The sequence below is a fragment of the Bombina bombina genome, chromosome 7 (assembly GCF_027579735.1).
Source record: "Bombina bombina isolate aBomBom1 chromosome 7, aBomBom1.pri, whole genome shotgun sequence".
NCBI classification, from domain to species: Eukaryota; Metazoa; Chordata; class Amphibia; order Anura; family Bombinatoridae; genus Bombina; species Bombina bombina.
In genome coordinates this window covers 393,492,892-393,511,778 of record NC_069505.1, presented here as the reverse complement: position 1 = coordinate 393,511,778, position 18,887 = coordinate 393,492,892, and positions in this window count along the sequence as shown.

Genomic DNA, 18,887 nt, shown 5'->3' with positions numbered 1-18,887 from the left:
AAGTTGGTTAAACTTGCATGCCCTATTTAAATCATGAATCATCTTTTCGGACTTGACTGTCCCTTTAACTATAGCTATGGTGTATATCTTTAACATTTAAAAGATACACATGAGAAATACATATGCCATTGATGTTTTAAGATATGTTTAGATTGTTTTGGAATAACAATAATGACACATGTATTGATCAAACGTGTCATTTATTCAAGTTGAAATATGGTCAGCCTACCTATAGCCATATATGGGAGGAGAAGTATTTTTTACAAATATTTTGAAAAACATATTCCTCATCTAAAATATGCGCATTACACACAGAGATTGATTTGGTTACACTACTACAATAAGATAGAATTGAAAATGAAATACATGTGCTGTCAACATTACAATAAGATTGTTTATTAATAAGATTATATGTCCTTGTTCATGTAAAAAGGACAAAAACGCTTTAGAAATGGAAATCCATTCATTAACAATTGTGCTCAGCATCACTAAATATTTTTAAAAAGAGGATACACAGAGACAATACTATTTCAATAAAATGAACACTTTACAGGGATTATATCATTGTATCAATCCTCAGATCATTTGTTAAAGGTGCATCAATTCACGCAGAGTTTATAAATACACACATGGATGTGAAATTTGCAATATACATATATATATATATATACACACAAATAACAATCTATATATACATATATAAAATAATTACTATGCTAATCATAATCATGCAATGATAAAGCTTTACGAAAAATATATAAAGACAAATAATAAAATTAAATTGGAGATGTCAATCTTAAAGTCATTTCTAATTGTATTACATATATGATTCAGGAAACACCATTATTTTTGCTAAGGTCCCTTTAAGGATCAACCAGATAAACTAGAGATTTCAATCAATGACATGAATAAAGAGGACAAAGAATCGTGGAATGACATGTCTTTTATTAGTATGTCAGAAAACATCAACAACGTTTATAAATAAGCTTTTTAAGTTCAGGAAAATTGGAGCCATATGACAAGGTAACAGAGTGCATCACAGTCCATGAAGAGAGTAGCCAAGGGCCAGCATAGCCCCATTGGAGCCATATGGCAAGGTAACAGAAAGCATCACAGTCCATGAAGAGAGTTGCCAAGGGCCAGCATAGCCCCATTGGAGCCATATGACAAGGTAACAGAGTGCATCACAGTCCATGAAGAGAGTAGCCAAAGGCCAGCATAGCCCCATTGGAGCCATATGACAAGGAAACAGAGTGCATCACAGTCCATGAAGAGAGTTGCCAAGGGCCAGCATAGCCCCATTGGAGCCATATGACAAGGTAACAGAGTGCATCACAGTCCATGAAGAGAGTAGCCAAGGGCCAGCATAGCCCCATTGGAGCCATATGACAAGGTAACAGAGTGCATCACAGTCCATGAAGAGAGTAGCCAAGGGCCAGCATAGCCCCATTGGAGCCATATGACAAGGTAACAGAGTGCATCACAGTCCATGAAGAGAGTAGCCAAGGGCCAGCATAGCCCCATTGGAGCCATATGACAAGGTAACAGAGTGCATCACAGTCCATGAAGAGAGTTGCCAAGGGCCAGCATAGCCCCATTGGAGCCATATGACAAGGTAACAGAGTGCATCACAGTCCATGAAGAGAGTAGCCAAGGGCCAGCATAGCCCCATTGGAGCCATATGACAAGGTAACAGAGTGCATCACAGTCCATGAAGAGAGTAGCCAAGGGCCAGCATAGCCCCTTTGGAGCCATATGACAAGGTAACAGAGTGCATCACAGTCCATGAAGAGAGTTGCCAAGGGCCAGCATAGCCCCATTGGAGCCATATGACAAGGTAACAGAGTGCATCACAGTCCATGAAGAGAGTAGCCAAGGGCCAGCATAGCCCCATTGGAGCCATATGACAAGGTAACAGAGTGCATCACAGTCCATGAAGAGAGTTGCCAAGGGCCAGCATAGCCCCATTGGAGCCATATGACAAGGTAACAGAGTGCATCACAGTCCATGAAGAGAGTAGCCAAGGGCCAGCATAGCCCCATTGGAGCCATATGACAAGGTAACAGAGTGCATCACAGTCCATGAAGAGAGTTGCCAAGGGCCAGCATAGCCCCATTGGAGCCATATGACAAGGTAACAGAGTGCATCACAGTCCATGAAGAGAGTAGCCAAGGGCCAGCATAGCCCCATTGGAGCCATATGACAAGGTAACAGAGTGCATCACAGTCCATGAAGAGAGTTGCCAAGGGCCAGCATAGCCCCATTGGAGCCATATGACAAGGTAACAGAGTGCATCACAGTCCATGAAGAGAGTTGCCAAGGGCCAGCATAGCCCCATTGGAGCCATATGACAAGGTAACAGAGTGCATCACAGTCCATGAAGAGAGTAGCCAAGGGCCAGCATAGCCCCATTGGAGCCATATGACAAGGTAAAAGAGTGCAACAGGCACAACAATAAAAAAACAAAAGGCCAAATGGCAACCATAAAAAACAACATCAACATGTGGATGGAGGATTCTTATCTGCGCCCTTGGAGCATCTCCAGATCCTCCACTTACTGGTCATCCCCTTCATCGTCCTGTGCCTGTCTAGCTACAGATTCAAGCATTGAATTCCACCGCCTCATCTGACGTAGAGTCAAATGCTGAACCTGTAGCTTGGCCTGCATGGTGTCGCTCATCCCTCTCAGGACAGCTGCATTCCACAACACGGCCTGCTGTACGCGGGCTAGACCTTCTAGCGTGAGCCATGTTGAGTCACAGCCTAAAATAAAGAAAAAATAAAATATTAATGATAATTACACAACAGAACAAAAAATAAGCAAAGATACATTGTCATCATAAAGACAAATAATTCTTTAAATTAATTTGTTGACATTGATTATTTACACATAAAATATGTTATTCAGACAGACCTAAACCATTAAAGGGACATTTTACTCCAACATGTTGTCCCCTTTAATTGGTTTTTGATGATCCACTTTTACAGCTTGAGTGTCTAAAATCTTGTAAAAGGATTTACATTGTACTTACATTAGCAATTTAAATATTTTAGTTATACTGTGGTAGGCACACCTATCCTTAAACATTTTGGCGTTGAGGACAAGCTGTGTAAACATAGCAACCAGAAGAAATTACATTCCCACTGGGTTATACAAGAGATAATGTATGAACATTTGTACATAAATTGTTGGATCCAAGTAGTGGTGATTGGTATATGTAGTGATATCAAATGAAAGGGACACTAAACCAAAATATTTTAGTTACTGATTCAGATAGAGCATGACATTAAAAAGAATTATTAATTTACTCCTATTCTTTAAATGTTAGAATTCTCTAGCTATATTTTAAATGCAAGAATGTAAGTTTATAGGGCAGGCCATTTTTGGTTATCAACTTTGGTTGTCCCTGCTGATTGATGGATACATTCATCCAACAATAAAGAAATGATGTCCAGATTTTGTTTTAATAAAAAATAATTAGAGGCATTTCTTTGTTTCAATAAAGATAGCAAGAGAATGAAGAATAATTGATAAGAGTAGTAAATTATAAATTTGATTAACATTGCATGCTCTATTTGAATCACAATAGAAACAATTTGCCTTCAGTGTACCTTTAAGTATCTTATAATGTTGATTTTGAATGATACTTACAGCTGTGCCTGGGAAGGACAATCCGACACCCAGGACAATGAAGGTTGAGACAGGGGGGAGGGATGGGATTGGGTTGGGGAGGGATGGGCTGCTGCTCTGGGGTAGCCCGTACAGCTGGGGAGTGGTGAGTTGGGGGCTGGGCAGCGAAGGGGGAGGAAGGGGCGTTTTTTGGGAGGGTCTGTGGTCTGTGGAGGGGCAGGGGGCTGGGCAGGGGTCTGGGCCTGGGCAGGGGACTGGGCAGGGGCGGAAAACTGATGACCAGAAGAGGAGGATCCATCTGAAATAAATAATACAAATATATTAACATCTCATACATCATGAAATCAAATCAACGCATTTCAACTTGATTATGTTTGCAATATACTTAGAAGTGTGTTTGAATTTCTAAACAATGATGACATGAGGATATGGTATGCATATAGGCACTCAGATGAATAGCAATGACTGTCTGTACAATTATAAAATTATTATTGTGGTTTGGCCTGGAATATGCATGTGACATCATGATGGCATGAATTAGAAATCCAAATATTTGAAAAAATCCAAGCATATCTTCATGCTGCCTGATATATAAAGGGGGCAGTAGTGTATTTGAACAGACAAATAATATTCCTTTTTAAAGTGCAAAAGCTGTAGACTTTGAATGTCTTCAATAAAATGATTTCCAATAAAGAAACATGTTGGATACATGTTAGATATATTTCACATATCATCAGACTTCAAGGGAGCCTCTTCCTCCTCCGTCCCACATGTTAAATCAATCTCTGTAAAACATAACATGTTGTGTACACGGTAAGATCATATATTATAACATATGTCACTGTTGCTCAAAGACACACATCAATGTTGCATTAAAGATATACGCACCCAAAGTTATGATTTACATCATTTTGATGGAGCATACAAATTACATTAGATTTGTTATTCTCAATGATTCAGATTTTCGATTTATTGTTTGTATTAATTTTAAAATCATAAAAGCATAGTTCATTGAACATTTAAGATCTCTCATGTGTGTATCACTTGATGATTGTTGTCAAAATTGAACATGGAAACAAACATATGCTATACATCTTCTGAATAACAAAGGTGTAGACTAATAAAATTTTAATTCTTAATCTTTCAATATTAAAATAAAATTAATATATAATCAGAGGAGTAAATTATATGTTTGTTTCAAATGTTATGCTTCATCAGAATCATACTCATAATATTGATTACCAATACACCTTCAATGACATATAAATGAGTCAATGGACTTACCAGAAGACTGCAAAGGCAGCTCTGTGTCGGTGCTGGATCCCTCTGGGCTCCCCACAACAACTCTCTCTATGAATGATATAGATATATATTAGTGAACACATTTGAGATAGCACTAAATCACATCTGTATCGATTTATAAGAATAATCAACTTGAAAATGTGAAGAATAGAGCAGTCATTAGAATAAAAAATGCTTGATTGAATCAAGGGGATTCTGTAAAAAATGATGTATTTAACATATGTTTAATTTCTGACTATATTAGGCATCAAACTCATCTCATACGATGCTATTGCATATCTAAATATACCCATTGATCAATGTTCTTAAAAGAATACACACAAACCACATTTTGAATAACAGCTGTTGACAAATATAAACAAAGACATGTGGCACATTGAGCCATTTGTGCAATGTACAGTAATCTTGTTTAGGACACAACACATATTGATCACAATACCAAACCAAATTGATTAGTACAAATATGTAATCATGGTGCTGTTAGAGTATGCTTATATCTAGAAAGTAACTCAAACAGTGAATATGTGAATTATATATCAATATTGTTTAATCCAAAGAATGTAAGGATTAATGAATCTATTGTTTATCAAAGGGACACTGACATGATTTATTTCAATCAGTGATTTCACTGTTCAAACTGTTACAAATGATTTAACATTGACTCCTATTATAATTTTAATTTTGCTACATTTTAATCTTAAAGGCAGATAAGCAATATTGGATTCAATAAATATTGTTTGTTGAAGGTATCCACCAATCATCAATAAAAACCCAGGTTGGTCAACCAAAATGGAGCTGCAGATAAACATACATTCTTGATTTTAAAATACATTTAGCAATAGAATATTTAAAATATGATTATAGTATTATATTTAAATGTTGATTAATATTGCATGCTATATCTGAATGACAACAGTAATAATTTTAGCTCAGTGTCCCTTTAATAAAAAAATATATTGATTTGACAATGTTGCTGTTAATGAATTCTCTACTCCATATGTTGATGTAATGAATGGGATGGAGCATGCAATTACAATCTAATATGTTAGTTAAGGATATACTAAAAATTATTTAATTATCCTCTCTTAAAGGGACATGAAGCTCAAAATGTGTAATTGTATACTTTTTGAAATTATGTACTACTGTTATCTGAACACATGATTTTAACTTTTGACAAAATGCCAATTTATGCATAATACCAGTAATGCATTGTTTAACCTAAACCAAAATCAATATGTTTTTAGAAGAACTAAAACAATAGACTGAACCAATGTAGCTCATAAAAATGTTTAAACAAAACAATAAAATCACGTTTCCAAATCATTCAATGTAAGATTTAGTTGGCATGTCCCTTAAATGACGTGATCAATTTCAAAAATTGAATCTATATTTTAAAAATCAAAACATATGCAAAAGTGTGTGAATTTTGTCAAAATGTATCCAAATAAGATTAAGCAATACACAGGGGAAGAATATAAATTGGACATTCAAAGAATCTTACATTAAAATGAAGATATCAAGAATAGATGGGATATCTTAAATTCGATAAAAATTCAGATTAGTATTACAATGTAATCCTATGTTTGTTTTTTTTAATTCTTATTTGTAAATATTTTACAAATCCATTTTGCAGATACATATAAATATTGAACAATGTGGATTTTGTATGTAATGTTCTGTCCATGTTTCTAAGACAAATGTCAATTAAAATGAGATATACCATACTGTGACAAGACCTGGCTTGAGGTTCCAGCACCAACATAACGATCTGTAATATATTAAATGAGGATTGGATATCATTAATACAAATCATGCCATGTTTAAAATCTTTACATTATTACCAAATCAATTAAAAACTATTAATCTTTTGGTAGTCCCATGAGTTAATTGTTTCCTCAATTAAATTCATGATAAATATATCCTGTACTCTTATTTTCAATCAGTTGTGTTGTTTACTGTAGCTTTAATTAATTTTTTGTGTTATTTCATTCTCATCAATTGATGGACATATGTTATTATTTATTTGGATTCTGCTAGTCTTTTTTTTATTATGTATAATATTGAAAATAAGAATACTGTATTCTTCACATATATAATAATTCACATTTCATTTTGACCAACATGTGTAAAGTGATGCCACTTACATCAAACCCATGTTAACGTGTATGCGCAATTTTAATTTTCGGGATCATTGCGCAATGATTCCAAGCGGAATTATGCATCCGTCATTTGACCAACATGTGTAAAGCAATGCCACTTACAGCAAACCCATGTTAACGTGTATGCGCAATTCTAATTTTCGGGATCATTGCGCAATGATTCCAAGCGGAATTACGCATCCATCATTTGACCAACATGTGTAAAGCAATGCCACTTACAGCAAACCCATGTTAACGTGTATGCGCAATTCTAATTTTCGGGATCATTGCGCAATGATTCCAAGCGGAATTACGCATCCATCATTTGACCAACATGTGTAAAGCAATGCCACTTACAGCAAACCCATGTTAACGTGTATGCGCAATTCTAATTTTCGGGATCATTGCGCAATGATTCCAAGCGGAATTACGCATCCATCATTTGACCAACATGTGTAAAGCAATGCCACTTACAGCAAACCCATGTTAACGTGTATGCGCAATTCTAATTTTCGGGATCATTGCGCAATGATTCCAAGCGGAATTACGCATCCGTCATTTGACCAACATGTGTAAAGCAATGCCACTTACAGCAAACCCATGTTAACGTGTATGCGCAATTCAATTTTCGCTCTGTGACGCATATTCTGTAGAGAGCAAGAAACATCATTCCTATTTCATGTGTCACTAATCTAAAATCAGATATCTAAACATCATATGTAGCGTATGTTGTGAGATCTATATAGGTTTAGTATCTGACTATATACACATTTCTTAAAAATCTAATAAAATATTAATATATTATATGAAGTTGGATAGATACCTGGTTCAGATTCTCTTTCAGCTCCTCCCAGGCCACCGGACGGAGAAGCAGCTGCCCTGGCCCCTGGGTCAGGACTTTCAGATCCAGCAGCTGGGAGGGAAGAAGAGGAGGCCGAGGATGGCGAGGATCTAAATCTTTTGGGGACCCGGAGAGTGAGGAGCTCGCATAAAGTCACCTCATAAGGGAGTAGGTAGAGTTTCCGCGGGGCCTTTCTTTGGCCCCCTCTTTTACGGGCTTGTACCCACTCCCTTATGAGTTCGACTTTTTTTGTCAATCGCAACCTCATATCTCCGAATCTCTGCATGATCTGATCCTGGCTCCTCTGGACGCCACACACCAATTGAACCACATTGGTGATAGACTCCCAGAGGGCCTTCTTAACAGGTGCATCTGTCGACCTCCTCTTGTTCCCAAACAGCTGGGGATAAAAGTCCTGGACGGCGTGGACCAGTGCAGCGCTCTCCTGCTTGGTAAACCTGGGAGGTGACATGCCTGCTGGGTTGTAGAATATATTTGTAAAAATAATATATACTGCCTGCAGGCATTAGAGAACTGACAAAGATGGCAACGTGTAATGGACTTTTATATGGTGAAGTAAACATGAGATGCACCATGGGACAAGTTATCTGTACATCTGATTGGATAAAAGTTTGAAATATTGTTAGAATGTCTGTGAGACCATCCTGACTCAAGTTGTGTTTGTGTGATGAACTCTGATTGGCCGTTCCTTAATGTTTCATATCTTAGCAACTTCCATACACATACCTCCTGGTGGTGCTGTTACTTCATTTTTCATGTAGACTTATTTGTAACTCATGGGCCTGTCATGCGGATATGTGTGACGCAGATTTAATATCCGTGATCCGTTAAATATTAATGTTTAAATTCTCTTTAAAATCTAATACTGTCACATTATTAAATGTTGTAGACATTTCTCGATTTAATAACGGTCTGTTTCTTTAATACAAATACGTTGGATTAATACACATTTAATATTGTATGTCTTTATTGTTCATAAAATCAATTTCGTGACTTATTGTGAAGTATTGACATTGCTCTATTAAATGTATTTATAATGCACATTGATTGTGTGCTATTGCGTGACATTAGACTCTAATGTTTAAAGATGCAAATCTGGTGTTTCAAGATCCGTTTCCCACGCAACATTTCTGAATGTTCAAATTCAGGTTATAATGTCAGTAACTTGGATAAACTGTTTATAGATGTTAAACTACAGGTTTGTTTGTTATTAGTAAATACACCTCGAGCTTGTATTTGTCTGAACTTTATTTTTAAATAGACATTACAACCAAACAATTGTATCAAATGATCTGTAGAGATAAAAAATTGTTTAGACTTTAAAATGTAACTCAATTTATCTTTGTATTTAGATATCCTCAACAGAAGAAATTTAAATGCACATGGTTGAGCCAATCACATAAGGCATCTCTGTGCATCCACCAATCTTCATCTACTGAGCCTATCTCGATATGCTTTTCAAGCAAAGTATGTCAAGATAAGAAGAGAAGTAAATACACTCTTTAAATCTGTCAAAAATCTGTCAAAAATTTTTCGCGTTCGTGATTCAGATTGAGCATGAAATGTTAAGCAACTTTATAATTTAATCCGATTCTCAAATGTTAAGAATTATCTTGTTTTCTTTCTTTGCAAATCAAAAATTATATTTTATATTACGGACAATTTTTGGCGAAAAACCTGGGTTGTCCTTGATGATTGTTGGATAAATTAATCCACCCAAAAAAAAAAAAGTTCTGTCCAGAGTACTGAAGCAAAATTTTTTTATCAATTTAATGCCTTATTGTTAAAGTAATGATAGCAACATCACGAGGAACATTGATAATATGAGTCAATTTATAAAGTTGCTTAAAACTGAATACTCGTTCAGAATGTATAAATAATTAATTTTTTTACTGTCTCCCTTTAAGTATATTTTGAGTTCATGTCCCTTTAAGGAGACATTTCACAATAATGCTTGAAATATCATAAACCTAGGCACCTTCCTTTGGCAAAATTAGTATAACATATGAGTAAAGCATATTTAGATTAACTTCTGGATTGTTTTACACACTGACTGAAATATATATTATAATGGATGTATTTCGCAGTCTTCAGCTTAGAGGGACATTAAGCTATATGTTATTTATGCATTTTGGATAAGATTATAATGTTTGAACAACTTAATATGTTTTGTTATTCGATCATTAGATTTTAATTATATATATTCTTGGATTAAATACATATCTACATAGGCTATTTTGATGCTGATTGTTGGTTGCACATAGATGCCTTATGTAATTGTCTAAGATATGTGCATTGATGTATCTTTTTCTAAGTATATTTAAAGACTGAATGTAATTCAATAGGACTTTATAAATATGTTAAAATTCTTTTAGGATTGTTTAAAATTCAATACACAATATATTTTGTGAATGTCCCTTTAAGGACCCAAACATTCGGAATGTTGATTTAACATTGTTGAAAGAAACTAAAGGGGAATGAAAATTATATATAGATATGTGATGTCTAACCCAAGAGGTAAGATTTAAAAAAAAACTACATAATATTAATAACTATAGTTAAATGACCCTTTAAATGACTCCACTAGAACATAAAATCTATTAACATGGCATCCAATAACTAGCTTGTGCAAAATATGAAGTTAACTGACCTACCATTTTTAAATTTAAAAAATATAAATTTATTAAAATAATGTTTTTAGATACCTAAGGAAGATACAAGATCTTATAAAATAAATTTTACATTCAACAACACTGTCACTTTAATGTAAGTGAACCACTTCCCCTTCTTAAAAGTGAAAAAAATAAATTTATGTCAAATTCTGACTACATATCCGAAAATATTTTAACAAATTAACATCTAAAAATTACACAATAAAAGCATCGATGGATTTCACTCCCCAATTAATTTAAAAAAAGATAGTGGACTTTAATATTCTCTGAATCAGTGGATTTTCTAAAAATAATGCTATACATGATGCCTAATTTGATCTTATGCATGTGCTTGTCAAATAGACAACTACCAGTCATGGGAGTCAAATTGTTTTTTATTGACAGATTATATGGATATTTATTATAATCTGTTCAAAAGAGGGTATTTAATAATAAAATGTTGATTATTTCCTTTTAAAAAAAAAAAGTTCTTTTAACAAAAACAAAAAAAAAAATATTCCTGGAAGTCATCAGATGAAAATCTGAAAATAAAAAAAATATTTTACAAAGTTAATACACACGTTGTAAAATATTCATAAAATACATTTACAATAATCTTGTGTCTATGCTCTAACTTTGTGCAACATTTTATCAAGATATTTATGAATTACATTTTTGGATTAAAAACCAAAAAAAAACATACACCATTATATTGTGTAATAAAAATTACATTTAAATATCAGCATTTCTAATTATACATAATAATGTATATCACATTTAAATAATAAATATATATGTATGCTGAACATAAATGTAATATTTCATGTCCATTCAAATACCTCTATATCAACTATAATATGTATTCCTTTGTCTGATTGTGATACCTAAATATCTAATTATGAACAAAGTATGGCTAATGTATGTAATCTACAAATATTCTACATTCTTCCTGTGATTCTTAACTATCATGCATTGGTAAACCAACCTGGATAATGCATGGTCTTTGAAAGTCAATTCTGGAGAAAACAGTTGATCTTCAATAGGTGTCTTATTCATCATTTCAAAAATAGAGGACTGAAATACTATCTAAAAATTAAAAAATAATCTAAGTATCTGATTGTGATACCTAAATATCTAATTATGAACAAAGTATGACTAATGTATGTAATCTACAAATATTCTACATTCTTCCTGTGATTCTTAACTATCATGCATTGGTAAACCAACCTGGATAATGCATGGTCTTTGAAAGTCAATTCTGGAGAAAACAGTTGATCTTCAATAGGTGTCTTATTCATCATTTCAAAAATAGAGGACTGAAATACCATCTAAAAATTAAAAAATAATCTAAGTGTCTGATTGTGATACCTAAATATCTAATTATGAACAAAGTATGACTAATGTATGTAATCTACAAATATTCTACATTCTTCCTGTGATTCTTAACTATCATGCATTGGTAAACCAACCTGGATAATGCATGGTCTTTGAAAGTCAATTCTGGAGAAAACAGTTGATCTTCAATAGGTGTCTTATTCATCATTTCAAAAATAGAGGACTGAAATACCATCTAAAAATTAAAAAATAATCTAAGTTTCTGATTGTGATACCTAAATATCTAATTATGAACAAAGTATGACTAATGTATGTAATCTACAAATATTCTACATTCTTCCTGTGATTCTTAACTATCATGCATTGGTAAACCAACCTGGATAATGCATGGTCTTTGAAAGTCAATTCTGGAGAAAACAGTTGATCTTCAATAGGTGTCTTATTCATCATTTCAAAAATAGAGGACTGTGAAATACCATCTAAAAACTAAAAAATAATCTAAGTGTCTCCAATAGGATGCATCCACAGCCTTATTCTATCAAATATTTGGCACTTACCATGTGAACATGTCTTTGTATGGTTTTCAAGGTCAGCAGATTTGAAAGATAATGCCAGACATGATCCCATTGGTATTCTTCAATTTCAATCTTGTCTTTTTCCACTGTCAGTCTGGGAATTCTTCACTGTCATTCTTCGAATTCTTCCCTTTCAGTCTTTACATGAAGTCATCTCCCTAATGGTATAAAAAGTTTTTAAAAAATTATTACTACAAGTGTGTGAATCAGTTCTGTACCCCTCTCCCACCCCCCATTTCTGAATCAATTTCTGTCACTAGCTTAATAAGCGTGTGTAGCATCTTGTGTTATGTTCTATCAATCAAGTGTGAAGATGAGTCATATTGAGCAGAACTAACCTCTAATGTGTGACTTTGAACCATAGTCATGCTAGAGGATAGTTATGCTAGAGGATCCCTTTCTGAGTATTTACATTTTAAGTAATGTGTAAACTAAATACTAGTTTTGAAAATGTATGCCATATGATGTATTTGTGTACAATTCATGCCAGCAACAGTCCATACATTTCTACTTACCAGCTGATGTTCTCTTTAAAAACCAGGTGGCAAAGACTCGCTACAGGACCCAATGACCAGAGCAACACCTATATTAATAAATGAAACACATTTTTAGCATTTGATGAACAATCCTAACATGTTTGCACAATTCTCTACTTGTCATTTCCCTAGAGTTCACATCTATTGACAATACTCCAATCTAACTTCTATTATTTACCATCTAAAGTGGCGGTTGATGATGTCTGCTCGGACATTGAGCCCCTCGTCCCGGAATGGCCCCTCTAGAACTGGATCGTCCTCCTCATCTCTGAGTAGGTTTCGGTGCGCCTGGACGGCCTGCAGCATCCCAGCCCGCTGTGCAATATTATGCAGGACACTACAGGCTATAACGATCTTAGCCACCTTCTTTGGGTTGTACTGGAGGGCTCCTCCCGACCTGTCAAGGCACCTGAACCTCATCTTCAGGAGCCCGAACATTCGTTCAACCACAGCCCTGGTTCTCTTATGAGCCCTATTGTAGCGCTCCTCAGCCACATCAGTCGGGCTACGCAAGGGGGTAATAAGCCAAGGCCGGCTCATGTAACCAGAATCACCTATAAATTATGAACAGAACATAATTCAAACTGAATCCTCAAAATTGTATTTTGATTCCAAAAAAAGTTTGTGTACATGATAATCCACTAACAAATGTTTATTTTTTAAAAGAATAATCTAGTTCAATATTATTCTCTATCTTCCCATTTCAGCTAAGACATGCTACATATGCGTATTTCTCCTAAACCAGACCTTGTGTAAAATACCAACAAAATGGTTACATTGCATTCTCTATCTGAGCATTTGAGGTAAGACATGCTACATATCTGCATTGAACTAAAACTAGACATTAGCGGAAAGAGACTATGACATGGTTAAATTGCATTTGCTGCTATCTTCCCATTTCAGCTAAGACATGCTACATATGCGTAATTCTCCTAAACCAGACCTTGTGTAAAATACCAACAAAATGGTTACATTGCATTCTCTATCTGAGCATTTGAGGTAAGACATGCTACATATCTGCATTGAACTAAAACTAGACATTAGCGGAAAGAGACTATGGCATGGTTAAATTGCATTTGCTGCTATCTTCCCATTTCAGCTAAGACATGCTACATATGCGTAATTCTCCTAAACCAGACCTTGTGTAAAATACCAACGAAATGGTTACATTGCATTCTCTATCTGAGCATTTAAGGTAAGACAAGCTACATATCTGCATTGAACTAAAACTAGACATTTGCGGAAATAAAAATAAATGGTTAAATTGCATCCTATAGCTGAACATTACGCTAACATTTTAAAACTACAGTGGCAATTGTCTAACTAATTAACCATGTTGTGCACAAATACTCACCAACGAGATACCCAGGGGGCATTTGTCTTTCCTCAAACTGCCGCCACAGGGTGGACAGAGAGAGGATGTGGGCATCATGACAAGCCCCTCCAAAATTCGCACACACATGCATAATCCTCATCTGTGTGTCACAAACATACTGCACGTTGAGGCTATGAAAATGTTTGCGATTTCTGAAGGGCAAGTCATCAATTGGAGCACGCAGCGCAATGTGGGTACAATCTATGGCTCCCAAGACATTGGGCAATTCAGCAATAGCAAAGAATTCCCGCTTCAGGCGCCTCCAATCACCATCATTCTGTGGGAATCCTATGTATTGCTTACTGACACGTACCATGGCGTCCAGAAATGTATCAAACACCACAGAGAATGTACCTTGAGACAGGCCATGCATGTACATTTCTCCGGATTGAAAACTCCCGGAGGCCAGGACGTATAGACAACTTAGCATCTTACTCATGCCGGGAACAGCAGTCCTTATTCTTATACGTGGCTCCAAATGAGGTTTAAGAAGATCGTAAAGGCCAATGAGCTGTTCGCGATTGAGCCGATACTTATCATAAACCTCAAAGTCGCTCATGTTTTCCAAGGTGGGTCTCACCCTGTAGACACAAGGACCTCGAACCAGACGAGCCCTTCATCTCACTCGGAGCCACCGAGGCTGCCTGATTCTATCAACAGCTAGTTCGCCAATAGCAGCACCAGCAGCGTCTACCATGTCATCATCATCCATATTTCTAAACAGCAGAGCAAGGCGTAACAAGGTATGCTAATTGATCTGATGCGGATCACAAGGGATGCTTTGGCCATGTTGTTTGGGGGATTTATAGTACAATTAGTCCAATGGTAGTGAGTTTGTAATGATTGCTAATTGTATTCACTTGTTTGTATGTGAGCGGCGCGAATGCTTTTAAAGTGGGCGTTTTTTAGGTGTTTGCTGAAATGTTGTTTTCCCCCAATGAATCTCAATGTGAAAGTGTCAAATATCACACATACAGTGCATGTTTGTAATGTTTGATCATATGCGTAATCAATATTTCTTAAACGCGATCTTATAGTAAAAAGCACACGTCCAGGCTAACATGAATGAAAGTGCATAGTTGTGTATAATGTGCATCGAATGTGATCGATCAATGTTGCTGCAACATTGTTTGTAAACGATAAAGTAACATCTGCCATCTGTAGTATTGTATATATAAGTGATTGCCGAGATGTCAATATTGTATGCGTCCCATTGAAATGGCTCTAATACTGAAGAACTTCCGGCTGTCATCTGTAGTATTGTATATATAAGTGATTGCCGAGCTGTCAATATTGTATGCGTCCCATTCAAATCGCACGAATACTGAATAACTTCCGGCTGTCATCTGTAGTATTGTATATATAAGTGATTGCCGAGATGTAAATATTGTATGCGTCCCATTAAAATGGCACTAATACTGAAGAACTTCCGGCTGTCATCTGTAGTATTGTATATATAAGTGATTGCCGAGATGTAAATATTGTATGCATCCCATTAAAATGGCACTAATACTGAATAACTTCCGGCTGTCATCTGTAGTATTGTATATATAAGTGATTGCCGAGATGTCAATATTGTATGCGTCCCATTAAAATGGCACTAATGCTGAAGAACTTCCGGCTGTCATCTGTAGTATTATATATATATAAGTGATTTGCAAGCTGACAATATTTATTAATTGTCCCATTCAAATCGCCCTAATAATGCTGTTCCAAACTGTTGTTTACGTATATGTTGTATTGTAGTATTGAGTGCTAAAGTTCTGAAAGGGGCGGTACAGTCGTGAATCTGTAATGTGTATGGTTGAATCTTCTAATGACGTCATCATATTATTAACCTGCCTATGTAGTTCTGAAATCCTCATTGTGTTGTTGTATTGTGCTACATTGTTATTGCGTGCTGAATAAAATCTAAATGTGTGCTTTGTGGTTGCGTGATGGGTGATGCGTGTTATGTACATATACGTATATATTGTGATTGTGTCCCACATATGCTGACTTCTATATAGCGGTCTGGCATTGTTGTTCCTTCCCATAAAGTGACATCTGTAATCTGGTGTAATGATGTTCTTCTTGTACGTAATTCCTAATGGTTTATTGTGATGGAATCATGATGTTAAAAGTACAGTAAAATCCATATGTTCTGTTTTGTGATTCCTAGAGAGAATGTAATGTGTTTTTCCCCCCATCATTTGAATGCACATGTATGAGTGAATGATAAAAGTAATGTATGTGCATCCATGACTGATCATGTGTTAAGCCTATGTAGATATGCAGTTGCTGCAAGCATATGAGTTGAATAAATGAAATGCAATAATAAAGGTAAATGAGAGGTGTTTCCCATTGTGTACTGTTTGTAAATCCTGAAATGTTGTAATTATTTTTGTGTCCGTTTAAATGTGATTTTTTTAAAAAAAATGTTTGTTGCTAGTGATGTTGATTTGTAGTAGATGTAATGTAAAAGTATGAAACAATTTAATGCTGTTGTGAATATTCAATAAGTAAAATCCATAAGTCCACCATAGGGAAATAGTCATTTCTTGATCTATTTGTCATAGCTGGGTCTAACGCAGAAAAGCATGTTTTTTTTTCCGATTTCTAGCACTGGTATTTGGAGTTTTTTTGTCTACGCTTTTTGCGTGCGTTAGGGAAATCTGTCTGTCGCGTGCACGAGCACGTCTTCCCCATAGAAGTCAATGGAGGCTCAAAATTTTGGTAAAAAAAAAATCAAAGACTGGTTTTCCTCGTAAAGTGAGTGACGTCATGAGCTTGTGTGAAAAAGTAGCTAAATCGTGTTCATTTTGTAATAAATAACTTGTTTGTGTATGTAATGTGGTGTATATTTTTTGTATGCATCGATGAGTGTATGTTTGTGATAATATTATTAGTTAGATGTAACTATATGAGGGTCTTTTCCCGTGTGTCAATGTAAGTCAATGGCAAAATGGATTTGTGTTGTTTTTTTTCTAACACCCGAGATCTCGCAACTTTGATCCTTTCTATTTTGATGATAAAATATTAAATCTGAAAAATAAATATAGTGTAGTGTTTGTATGAGTGTAAGTGTACTTTGTGTAATATTTGTTTTGTGATTCGTGGATGTTTATTTTGTCGGTAGATGTTAACTACTGGGTCTGAGCTGTCGGTAGAGATTTGTGCGTTGGGTGATTTTTGAGTGTCGGTAAGTAAACTCTAAATACCGGAGGGCGGTAAAAACAAGCGTTAGGAGCCTCTAACGCTGGTTTTGACGGCTACCGCCAAACTCTAAATCTAGGCCATAATCTTTTAACATCCAAGCGATACAATTTTAAACAGTGCTTATAAACAATAGGATAATATATATATTATGCTATTTAACTGCAATTTAACCTAATATAATATTGAATATTAAAACACCAGAACTTTCATAGATAAATCACTTAGTCTACCAGATAAACTTAACACCATATAGGACTATGAGATATTAATTAAAATACAAACCGCTCTCTTAATCTATCAACTGTAATTTAAACTGCAGTGACTTTAAAATATCACATGTAATTAGCAGCCCTTTTCTTATACTTTACCAAAATGATCAAAATCGATAATTCAGTTACCAGAAATTTCTTGTTTCATCTCAGAAGACAGATAAGTAACTTTTGCAATCAATGAGAAAGAGGTAGTCAGCTTGTTCAGAATGGTTTCAAAATGCCCAGCAGCAGATCCAAAGTTAAACAGCCTTTTTCTCTATCTCTCTCTTGCTTACTTATATATGTTTTCACTCATTTATGAAATCATGTGGGTGGCACTACGGGAGCTGACCTTCCCATTGGTCACCTGGGAAGTCTAATAGGATTGGCTCTTGGAAATTTCATTTTTAGCAGTCAAAAAGCCTTCTGGCTGTAGTTCTCGCAACATAACACCGGGGGCAGCGTGATGGACAGACACAGCAATACATACAGCATTTTTAGACAGTGAAATTATTATTTCTTTAAAATATGTAATAACTGCCATAATTTCTTGTATTAATCTCTCACAATATTCATTTTATATGGGGCAGGATCACGTCACCTCTCTGATCATTTTGATATCAAACATCAATATGCCTTTAGCATATACTATATTAAGGCAATTTAATACTGTTAATTATTAGCTTAAAATGCATTACAATTTTATCAGTATCCTGGCATTTATATATAAATAACAGCCTATTTTGAATTCAGTATTGTATTCCAACAAGAATATGCCATGTTTCATGTTTCTAATGGATCTTGGAAGCATGAATCCTTTCTATGCACATACATTTTCACTTCCATGCAGTATCTTGTATTTGTCATCATCTTAGTTCCATCTGGAAAATAGGAAAACATGTTATATATACATGTAATTCAAATATGGTATTATTAAAATTTTTATTTAATCTATAATAATTCTGAATTTATTTCCTATATAAATGTCCCTTGCAGCAATTATCTATTAATACAATGCGTTTATATTTATTAT